Source organism: Embiotoca jacksoni, unplaced genomic scaffold, assembly GCF_022577435.1.
Source record: "Embiotoca jacksoni isolate LCO1_2020_lvr unplaced genomic scaffold, fEmbJac1.0.p SCAF_94, whole genome shotgun sequence".
In the NCBI taxonomy this organism is placed as follows: Eukaryota; Metazoa; Chordata; class Actinopteri; family Embiotocidae; genus Embiotoca; species Embiotoca jacksoni.
Window position 1 is genome coordinate 557,467 of NW_027185452.1, and position 11,876 is coordinate 569,342.

General features: G+C 44.4%; 1 protein-coding gene across 1 annotated transcript in view; it reads right to left on the reverse strand.

The window, feature by feature from the left end:
* LOC138193752 (ephrin-A2) overlaps positions 1-592 on the reverse strand; it is a 71,107-nt gene extending 70,515 nt beyond the window's left edge. The window contains exon 1 of the mRNA XM_069141961.1: positions 1-592. This exon is cut by the window's left edge and continues 375 nt beyond it. The gene's annotated coding sequence lies outside the window, so the exon portion shown is untranslated.
* Positions 593-11,876: the final 11,284 nt, after the last annotated feature.

Genomic DNA, 11,876 nt, shown 5'->3' on the forward strand with positions numbered 1-11,876 from the left:
ACATGAGGAGAAGAAAAGAGCTTCACGGCGACGGTCCGTCCGCACCAACCGGAGAATTCTTCCAGAACCGCGTCCACGAGGAAAAACTGACCCAAAGTTTCATCTTCACCGGGTCAGAACCGGATCAGCACCGCAGCAGGACCGCGTGCGCGCCGCCCGTCGGTCCGTCCATGTGGGTCCTGCTCGGACCTGAACTCAGTCCCACACAGAGTCCGGATCACAGACCCCGGAGCTCTCGTCCAGGATTCACCGTCTTCTTCTTTACGTAACAAAGTCTCCGGTCACCGAGGAGCGGTTCACCGGAGCTCCGCCGCCTCCTTCTCCCACAATCCCCCACAATCCCCCGCTGCTCGGTGAGTCTGCAGCCGCTCTGCAAGTTCAGGACCCGCCGTCGGTCCGCAGCAGCAGGAGGCTCTCCGGGGCCCCTCCGGAGGATCTACCGCAAACTTTCTTCGCTCCTCCGCTGCACGCCGAGCCGAGCCGGACCGGGTCGGACCGGGTCGGACTGGAACAAAGAGGGTGAAAAGAATCCGAGTGAAAGTTTGGTCGCAGCTGCAGGAGGAGCGTTTGGCTTCGTTACCGGCTCAGCTCCGAAATGCTGCTCCCGGTGCGTCCCGGGGTGGGCGGGGCTTCTGACACGGTGATCTCCCTCTCTGCTCTCTGACCAATCAGAGGCGAGCTGCGCGGCCAGAAGTATGTGGACAGCTGAGCATCCCCCTCTGTACGGGACAAGACACGGAGACACCGGGACGTCCTCACGACCCAACTGTACACAATATACACACAATATATACTATACACAATATATACAATATACACATAATATATACTATACATAATATATACTATACACAATATATACTATACACACAATATATACTGTACACAATATATACTATACACAATATATACTATACACACAATATATACTGTACACAATATATACTATACACAATATATACAATATACACATAATATATACTATACACAATATATACAATATACACATAATATATACTATACACAATATATACTATACACAATATATACTATACACAATATATACTATACACACAATATACACAATACACAATATATACTATACACAATATATACTATACACACAATATACACAATACACAATATATACTATACACAATATATACTATACACACAATATACACAATACACACAATATATACTATACGCACAATATACACACAATATATACAATCTACAACCTCCACGAACAGAAAGGATTATCTGTGATTTTTGAAGTAAGATGACGAAATATTGAATATTTGTTCAGGTGACGACGGACAGGTGTGACTCTGAATCCATCAGCTGATAGTTGAAGCAGCCGTCAGATGTTATTGATAATAAAGAATAATTGCCGTTATGTGATGGAGCTCTCGGCCTGAAGGTTTCTGTGTTAATTACTTCAACTCACAAATGAAACTCGATACGAGCTGAAATAATGAATGTTAGAAGCGAAGAGTGAAAACGCTCCGATAGAAACGGACGGCTGATCGATGTTCTGCAGAGATCTGAACTCTGTGAACCACGTTAACACTCATATATTGTTAAATTAAATCAATAAGATGTCGTGTGTTTTAATAAATTCCAGCTGAAGAGGTTCGAATCGATCGATCGATCCCTGATTCTGATTTCGTGGCTCTGAAGGTCTGATACATATTTATTACAACTATTATCAACATGTGGGAATAAATGTTTCATTAGTTGTTGGCTATAGTATTTTTTAATTTTGGTTAATAGTTGTCAGTTGGTGGCTCATATTGTATTTGATACCTTCTTTTTTTTTAGTGGTTGGCCACTAGTTGTTTGTTGTTGGCTACTGTTTTTGAGCTCAAGCTACTTGTTCATGTCTCATTTTTAGTTTGGGCTACTAGAGTTAGTTGTTGGCTAATATATTTTGTTGTTGTTGGACACTGTTTTTCCAGTTTTGGTTACTAGTTGTTAGTTATTGACTACAAACCGTCAATTATTGGCTACTTTTATTTAGTTTTGGCTACTAGATGTTAGTTTTTGGCTTGTGTGTTTTTTTTCTCTTTTGGCTACTGGTTGTTGGTTTTTGGCTACTAGTTGTTGATAACTAGGATGTCAACACCTCATTGAGACAAATCGAGACGACTTACCTTTAAGAAGTCTGATAACTGAGCGGGTTTGATGATTAATCTTTGATTATTTAACTAATCGACGTTGGCGGTTTTTCTGTTTTTTGTCGGAGGTTATCTGACCGGAGACGGTTCGGTGTCGCCGGTGTTCGTGGTCTCCAGCCGGCGGTGACGCTGCCCTCTGATGCAGCGACGACTCTCCTGCTTCATCCAGTGATTCAGCACTCATAAATATTTCAGACTGTCAGCTTTGGAGGGAAGAGGGGGGGGGGGGGGGGGGGTTGGATAAGGGGGGGCAGGGGGGCAGAGGGAGAGGGGGTGGGGGAGGGGGGAATACAGATGAAACTTTAATTCCTGCTTTTAAAACGGGCTCCAGATTAATGGAGCCGCTCTATTAAACTTTCAGACGGTTCCATGAATACATGCAGAGATGCCGGGCGTTCGACAACCGCTGACCATGTAGAGGGAGAGAGAGAGGGGGGGGGGGGTCGGTTACTTCACAACAGAACCACACGACCTCCGTCAGGAACCATCTGGACTCGGTGACGTCCACCTGAAGACCGTGGGTTCTCCACGTGGAACCGTCAGGACTGAAGCAGCCGTCTGATCCAACAACACATCAACCTGAAAGGTTCTGTTGGTTCCTTTAAAGTTCCCATCATGGACAGAACCAAACTCTGTGGAGTGACTCTGCACTGGTGGCTCCTCACTGCCCCCCGGTGGCTCGTTGCTGCCCCCCCCCCCCCCGGTGGCTCCTTGCTGCCCCCCGGTGGCTCCTTGCTGCCCCCCCCCCCCCGGTGGCTCCTTGCTGCCCCCCCCCCCCCCGGTGGCTCCTTGCTGCCCCCCGGTGGCTCCTTGCTGCCCCCTGGTGGCTTCCAGCCCTCCGTCGGTGGCTGCTGGTTTTTCTTCCTACTAGTTGTTGGTTGGTGGATTCTGGTTTTAGTCTTCAAACTGTAGCGTCTTGTTATCAGTTATTAGTCCTCAGTTTGAGCTTTTTGTTAGTTAGTTGTGGCTGCTAGTTGTCAGTAGTTAACTACTGTTGATAACTGGTTGTTAGTTAATAATCAGTTCTCATTTTATGGGCACTAATGGTCATTAACTGGTTTTTAATTCTCGCTCTGAGTTGTTAGATGTTGGCAGCTGGTTGTTCATCAGTGGGAACTAATTGATCGAACTAATTGATCGAACTAATTGATCGAACTAATTGATCGAACTAATTGATCGTCTATGGATGCAATTTTTTATCTGTTGACTACCGGTTTTCAGTTTTGGCTACTAGTTCTTCATTACTGATTGTTTATTGTTTGCTGCTGATTGTTACGTAATGAGTACTGTTTATTTTTATATGGCTACTGGTTTTTATCACTAGCGTGTGCGTGTCACTAGCGTGTGCGTGTCACTAGCGTGTGCGTGTCACTAGCGTGTTTGACTCAGAAGCTGCTGTTTAATCAGAGCTTCAGTTAACGAGACTAATTCGCATCTAGGGAGGGAGTCCTAACGAGGCAGCAGGACACCTGATTGGAGGACCGGCTGCACAGGTGTGTGTGTGTGTGTGTGTGTGTCTGTGTGTGTGTGTGTATCTGTGTGTGTATCTGTGTGTGTGTGTGTGTGTATCTGTGTGTGTGTGTGTGTGTGTGTGTGTGTCTGTGTGTGTGTGTGTGTGTGTGTGTGTGTGTGTGTGTGTCTGTGTGTGTGTCTGTGTGTGTATGTCTGTGTGTGTGTGTGTGTGTGTGTGTGGGTGTCTGTGTCTGTGTGTGTGTGTGTGTGTGTGTGTGTGTCTGTGTGTGTATGTCTGTGTGTGTGTGTGTGTGTGTGTGTCTGTGTGTGTGTGTGTGTGTGTGTGTGTGTCTGTGTGTGTATGTCTGTGTGTGTCTGTGTGTGTGTGTGTGAGTAAAATTCCAGCAATTTTTCAGCAATGAAGATGAAGATGAAGATGAAATCTGTCAGCAGCTTCGTTATTTTACAAATAATTTCCCTGAAACTTTTCCAACAGTTTGCGTTTTATAGTTTGTTTTTACAGCGGCGGTTCTTTATGACCTTTGACCTCTGAGAAACACCCCCCCCCCCCCCCCACACACACACACACACCTGTCCCCCGGTGAGCCTGAAGTTCGGTTCTCCATTTGTCCTTCATGAAGGAGACGCAACGTCTCTGCGGGGGTCCAACCTCCGCGTCCGACGGCTTAATGGACTGTCTGCTGATTCGTCCATCAGCCTTTAATTGACCTGCTGCCTCTGTGTGTGTGTGTGTGTGTGTGTGTGTGTGTGTGTGTGTGTGTGTGTGTGTGTGTGTGTGTGTGTGTTACTGACATTATGAGGACATAAACAAACCTCAGGCTGAAGGTTTGAGGTCTGAGGGTCCAGATCTGGTTCCAGATTCGGTTCCAGATCCGGTTCCAGGTTCCAGGTTAGAACCCGGTTCTGTTCTGATTGAGCGGCTCAGTAATCCACTGTATGAACGCGGGTCCCCAGAAGGACTGAGAGACCAGCGTGTGTGTGTTGAATTAAAGGGGTTAATTATGACCCGGAGACCGAGCGGCGGTCCGGCAGCTGAAAATGGCCGATTATTCACGTCTCATCACACGTGGACAGAATTACCTGCCGGCTCCCCGCAGGACGGCCTCCAATCACAGAAACACCGGGACGGACCGGCCCGGGGGGGAGGGGGGGGGGGGCCGGTGATGGAGGCCAGTGAACCGAACGTTTTGCATAATCTGCCTTTTAGGCAGAAGCACTGAAGCTGTCAGCCGGATGCGAAGCGGCGGCGGCGGCCGGTTAAAGCCGGTGCACCTGTCAGCCGGACGGCCATTAGCCGCACGCTGAGCCCCGCCCCCTCCGGTAAACACCGTTTTCCTTCTTCTTCCCTCAAACGCGTCGGAACACGCGTGACTGCTCATCGAGCACGCGAGACAAACGGCGGCGGGATTAACGGTTTGACAGCCCGGTTGTGTTTGTTTGCGGCGGTCACTCGGCGGGGGGCGAGGGGAGGGGCGGGGGGGGAGGGGGGGGCTCAGAGGTAGTTAGCGGGCCGGCTGATATTTTTGGGTGCAGGATGGAAGGCGGGAGGAATTAGCATTTAAAGTACTTGCCCACCAGGCATTAGCACACCTTGGTGAGCTCAGCCAATATGTTTCCTGCTGGCCTCCGAAAAAACATCCGAAAATCTCTGCAGCTCCTGGAAGAGAATTCAGATCCTCGGCTACACAACACGTCAATCAGCTGCTACGCAACACGTCAATCAGCTGCTACGCAACACGTCAATCAGCTGCTACGCAACACGTCAATCAGCTGCTACACAACACGTCAATGTTTGTTTTGACTCTTTGTGTTTGTTTTGTGTTTTCGTGTTTGTTTTGTGTCTCTTTGTGTTTGTTTTGTGTTTTCGTGTTTGTTTTGTGTTTTCGTGTTTGTTTTGTGTTTTCGTGTTTGTTTTGTGTCTTTGTGTTTATTTTGTGTCTCTTTGTGTTTGTTTTGTGTCTCTTTGTGTTTGTTTTGTGTCTCTTTGTGTTTGTTTTGTGTTTTCGTGTTTGTTTTGTCTCTTTGTGTTTGTTTTGTGTTTTCATGTTTGTTTTGTCTCTTTGTGTTTGTTTTGTCTCTTTGTGTTTGTTTTGTGTCTCTTTGTGTTTGTTTTGTCTCTTTGTGTTTGTTTTGTGTCTTTGTGTTTGTTTTGTCTTTTTGTGTTTGTTTTGTGTCTCTTTATGTTTGTTTTGTCTCTTTGTGTTTGTTTTGTGTCTCTTTATGTTTGTTTTGTCTCTTTGTGTTTGTTTTGTCTCTTTGTGTTTGTTTTGTCTCTTTGTGTTTGTTTTGTGTCTTTGTGTTTGTTTTGTCTTTTTGTGTTTGTTTTGTGTCTCCTTATGTTTGTTTTGTGTTTTTGTGTTTGTTTTGTCTCTTTGTGTTTGTTTTGTGTTTTCATGTTTGTTTTGTCTCTTTGTGTTTGTTTTGTCTCTTTGTGTTTGTTTTGTCTCTTTGTGTTTGTTTTGTGTCTCTTTGTGTTTGTTTTGTCTCTTTGTGTTTGTTTTGTCTCTTTGTGTTTGTTTTGTGTTTTCATGTTTGTTTTGTCTCTTTGTGTTTGTTTTGTGTTTTCATGTTTGTTTTGTGTTTTCGTGTTTGTTTTGTGTCTCTTTGTGTTTGTTTTGTCTCTTTGTGTTTGTTTTGTGTCTCTTTGTGTTTGTTTTGTCTCTTTGTGTTTGTTTTGTCTTTTTGTGTTTGTTTTGTGTCTCTTTATGTTTGTTTTGTGTTTTCGTGTTTGTTTTGTCTCTTTGTGTTTGTTTTGTGTCTCTTTGTGTTTGTTTTGTCTCTTTGTGTTTGTTTTGTGTCTCTTTGTGTTTGTTTTGTCTCTTTGTGTTTGTTTTGTGTCTCTTTGTGTTTGTTTTGTCTCTTTGTGTTTGTTTTGTCTCTTTGTGTTTGTTTTGTGTCTCTTTGTGTTTGTTTTGTGTTTTCGTGTTTGTTTTGTCTCTTTGTGGTTGTTTTGTCTCTTTGTGGTTGTTTTGTCTCTTTGTGGTTGTTTTGTGTCTCTTTGTGTTTGTTTTGTGTCTCTTTGTGTTTGTTTTGTCTTTTTGTGTTTGTTTTGTGTCTCTTTATGTTTGTTTTGTGTTTTCGTGTTTGTTTTGTCTCTTTGTGTTTGTTTTGTCTCTTTGTGTTTGTTTTGTGTCTCTTTGTGTTTGTTTTGTCTCTTTGTGGTTGTTTTGTCTCTTTGTGGTTGTTTTGTGTCTCTTTGTGTTTGTTTTGTGTCTCTTTGTGTTTGTTTTGTGTTCCAGGACAGTTTTACCTTCACAGGCTTCGGTACTTTCTGAATGTGTGCGAGCTGCTGGATGTTTGTGGACTTTGAACCTTTGAACCAGTTGAAGTTTCAACGTTTCGTCTCAGCTCTGCTTCAACTTTTTAACATATTAAAACGAACCTGTAAATTCGCCTTCAGCTTCTTTATCGAGTGGAGAAGTCTCATGGCTGCAGGAGAGGTCAGGAGGAAGAGCCGCCTCCTCCTCCTCCTCCTCCTCCTCGGACTCTTCAATCACAGCCTATAGCGACATCAGGTGAAGGTGCACGCTCGCACCTGAACGCATCACCGCAGGGTCTGAGGGACGAGGTAACAGAAGGTCAAAGGTCAAACTGTCTGCAAATACTCGAACAGCATCTAACGTCATCCTGATGTTAATTTAAAAATCATAGAAAATCTGAGCTGAAACTACGTAAATGTAAAAAGAAGAAAATAGATGTTAGAAATCAATTTTGAAAGTTGAGAATTAATAATTAAATACTTTGAATACAGCCAAGTTATTAGAGGTTATGATTAAAGTTGCAAGTACAAAACAATCTGAAAAGCCAAGAATAATGTTCCTTTAACGATCCTTTTCATGACTTTTTTTTTCATCTTTAAAAGTCTCTTCTTTCTTTTTTTTTTTTAAATGAATTGACGACAGACTGAAATAAACACAGAACATAAAACATGAAAAAGACACGCATGGACACGCATGGACACGCATATAAACAATAATAATAGTTGCATTAAAACAATAATCTGTTTGGATGCAGATTAACTTCAGGATTTTGTTTCTTTTTTGTTTGTTTCTGGGAATAAATTAAAAAGTTATCCTGATAACTGATACATCACAGTGACATCATCTAAAACATCTCACTGATGAAACCGTTCAATAACATCAGATTTAATATTTGATCTCTGACAGTCTAAAATCAGGAAACTTTGAATTTGATGAAAATATTCATCTTCTGTAAAAACTCCTTTTTTCTTAATGGAGTTTTGTATTGCAGCACATTTTTAAAAACATAGTCGTGAGGCATTTCAATTTAGTTTGTTCAGTCAAATTGAATAAAGAAACATGATTTTAATAAAACGACCCTGCAAATCCAGAATAGATTATTATCATTATTTAAAAAAATTGTTTAATCTGATTATGAAATATTCTTCTTTTGTTTCGCATCGTATACTGTCGATGATCTCAGTGATTTACACCCTTTATTAGGAACACCTGAGCAGCTTAGTGCATTCTGAATAAATTGTCTGTCACTTTAAAATATTAGGAAGACCTTTAAAAACGTTTCCTTTTCATCTATTTATGTTTTGATCAAATCTACAAAAATAAAGATTCAAATAAAAACAACAATAATTAAATAAAATGTGTCGAGAAAGTTTGATTTAATTCCTGTTTTTATACACAGAATAAAACTGACCAATGATGGCTGACGAACACGTGAAATTAATTTTATAATCCTGCAAAAAAAAAAAAAAAAAGAATAAATGTAAAATATAAAATGGAGCATTTTTGGGTAGAAAAGCCAGCAGCTGGTGGATCAGACGCCGAGAAAAAAATAAGCACAAAGGACTGAACACTCAGCAGCCGGCGACACATCCAGAGGAGGAGGAGGAGGAGGAGGAGGAGGAGGAGGAGACCTGGAATCAGAGGGCAAACAGAAAGATGGAGGGAAGACAGAAGAAGAGGAAGGAAGATGGACGTGAAGTTTTGTGACGAGAAGAGAAGAAAAGGGAAAAACACAAAGGTGGGAAAAAATGGAGGGAAATAAATAATCCTGTTTTATAACGAGGAGGATTAAAAAAAAAAAAAAAAAAAAGTAAAGATCAACTGAAAGCCGAAAATCTTTAATCAGCATCTTGAAAAGAAGTATTGAGTCAGGCAGCGTCTCTGCAGTCCTCTGAACTGTCCGTCATCCTTAGAGGAGGAGGAGGAGGAGGAGGGAGGAGGAGGAGGAAGAGGAGGAGGGAGGAGGCGGAGGAGGGAGGTGAAGGAAGGACTTATATTTTGAAGAAACTGAACTCTCCTGTACAGAACTGATCCTCAGCTTCAGAAACAGAATGTGAAGCTCTCTGATTGGTTGATTTGTTGGTAAAATGCATCTTGGGAGTTTCTAGATCTGAAAAATTAGAACGATGCAGAAGTGCCTTAAGCTGCAATATCACCAAGTGCCACTAGAGGTCGGCTCCAAAAAGTCCTGTCAATCAAACAGACACGCCCCCAAAAACAGGTCTTCTTGAATCTTCTTTTCTAATGAATGAGGGATTATTTTCAGATGGACCTCCAGAAAACTAATAAGAAGGAGTGACTTTAGCTAACAACACCGAGATAACTGATGGACACATTTTATTCACTTTGGATTTGATGAGAGAAGTTGAATGGGAGTCTATGGAGCCGGAGGCTTTTTGGAGCCGACCTCTAGTGGCACTCGCTGGTATTGCAGCTGAAGACACTTCTGGATCAGAACCATTTTACAGACCTGAAGCTACGAACTCTTTTACATCCAGGTACAGTCAGGTTACAGCTATCGGTGGGCGGGACGTAGTATCGTCAGGTTTCCGATCAGATCGGTCAGATCCACCGCTGGCTCCTCCCCCAGCTCGTCCAAATATGGTCACTTCCTGCTCCAAACCGCTCCGAACTAACAAAGATGGTGACGTTACTGCCGGTCGAATATAAAGTCGTACCAACTATTGACGGATTATTAAACATCGGGGACGGACTAAAAGTGTTTTTATTGATGTTGAATCCGGCTTCAGACAGAAACTGTTTATAGACATGTTTGGGATGATGGAGGGATGGAGGGATGATGGAGGGATGGATGGATGGATGGAGGGATGATGGAGGGAGGGAGGGATGATGGAGGGATGGAGGGATGATGGATGGATGATGGATGGATGGAGGGATGATGGAGGGAGGGAGGGATGATGGAGGGATGGAGGGATGATGGATGGAGGGATGATGGAGGGATGGAGGGATGGAGGGATGATGGAGGGATGATGGATGGATGGAGGGATGATGGAGGGATGATGGAGGGATGATGGAGGGATGGATGGATGGATGGATGGAGGGAGGGAGGGAGGGATGATGGAGGGATGATGGATGGATGGATGGAGGGAGGGAGGGAGGGATGATGGAGGGATGATGGATGGATGGAGGGAGGGATGGAGGGAGGGAGGGATGATGGAGGGATGGATGGATGGATGGATGGAGGGATGATGGAGGGATGGAGGGATGGAGGGATGATGGAGGGATGATGGATGGATGGAGGGATGATGGAGGGATGATGGAGGGATGATGGAGGGATGGATGGATGGATGGATGGAGGGAGGGAGGGAGGGATGATGGAGGGATGATGGATGGATGGATGGAGGGAGGGAGGGAGGGATGATGGAGGGATGATGGATGGATGGAGGGAGGGATGGAGGGAGGGAGGGATGATGGAGGGATGGATGGATGGATGGATGGAGGGATGATGGAGGGATGGAGGGATGGAGGGATGATGGAGGGATGATGGATGGATGGAGGGATGATGGAGGGATGATGGAGGGATGATGGAGGGATGGATGGATGGATGGATGGAGGGAGGGAGGGAGGGATGATGGAGGGATGATGGATGGATGGATGGAGGGAGGGAGGGAGGGATGATGGAGGGATGATGGATGGATGGAGGGAGGGATGGAGGGAGGGAGGGATGATGGAGGGATGATGGAGGGATGGAGGGATGATGGAGGGATGATGGAGGGATGGAGGGAGGGAGGGATGATGGAGGGATGATGGAGGGATGGAGGGAGGGAGGGAGGGATGATGGAGGGATGATGGATGGATGGAGGGAGGGATGATGGAGGGAGGGAGGGAGGGAGGGATGGATGTGGGTGTGTCGGGGGATGGGGGGTCTTTGGGGGATTATGCTAACTGTTCAGACTGGAAGGATTCCTGTTTGACAGCCGTGTGAGACCAAGCTAGCGTGCCATCAGTGGGGTTTTTCTGTTTTTTTTTTTCCCACAATCCCTCTTTGTTCGCCGGCATGTCGCCGGTCCAACGTGGCGGCGGCGAAGAATAAAAAGACACGGATATGAACTTCCTCCAGTCTGTAAAGCCTCAGATCTTCTCGTCGTTTCTACCGGACTGAGTGAGAAAGTGAACGCTTCACTTCTCTTCTTCTGTTTTATTACCTCCGCCACTCCCTCCTTCTGTCCTCCTTCTCCTCCTCCTCCTCCTTCTGTCCTCCTCCTCCTCCTCCTCCTCCTTCTCCTCCTTCTCCTCCTCTTCTTTTCTTCTTCTGTTTTACAAGAATTGGAGCTTTGCTGCTGCAACAAGTTACAACTTTCCGAGGTCACGACTGACATAAAGAAACCCGTCTATAAAAATATTAAAGTAGACTTTAAAACTTTAGAGAAGCAAAATGTGAACTTTGTATGCTGAGAGGCGACAACGAGTCGTTGTAACCGAGTGTTCCTGAGCCCAAGCAGTGATTTCCACCACAGAATCGAGTCTGTTTTTAAACCATCCGATAACGGTTTGCGACTTCGTCCCGAGCATCAGATTTTGAGTAAATTCAGAGAACAGAACATTCTCTTTAAAGGCCTGCTTACAGCTGAGTGTTCCTGAGCCCATGCTGTGATTTCCACCACAGAATCGAGGCTGGTGAGTTTCCTCATAAGCAATGTTGGAAACAACTTTTTACTACTAGCAGTCATTACACAGTTAATTTCACTTGGTGGGTTTTAGATGACTTAATTACGCAGAAACCTCACGACACACACTTTTTTCGTGTTAATAAATGGAACGTTTATTTACTTATTTTGTTGGTGTTTTGTTTGAGGATTATGGCTGAATTTATTCGACTACTATCATTATTTCAGTTGATTGAATCATTCTTAAAACGTTTATTTTGAAGGTTTCCGGGCAGGTGAGGGAGATCAGGTGAATCTTCCTTTCTGAACAGGCAGGTATCGACAGCCGGACGCTG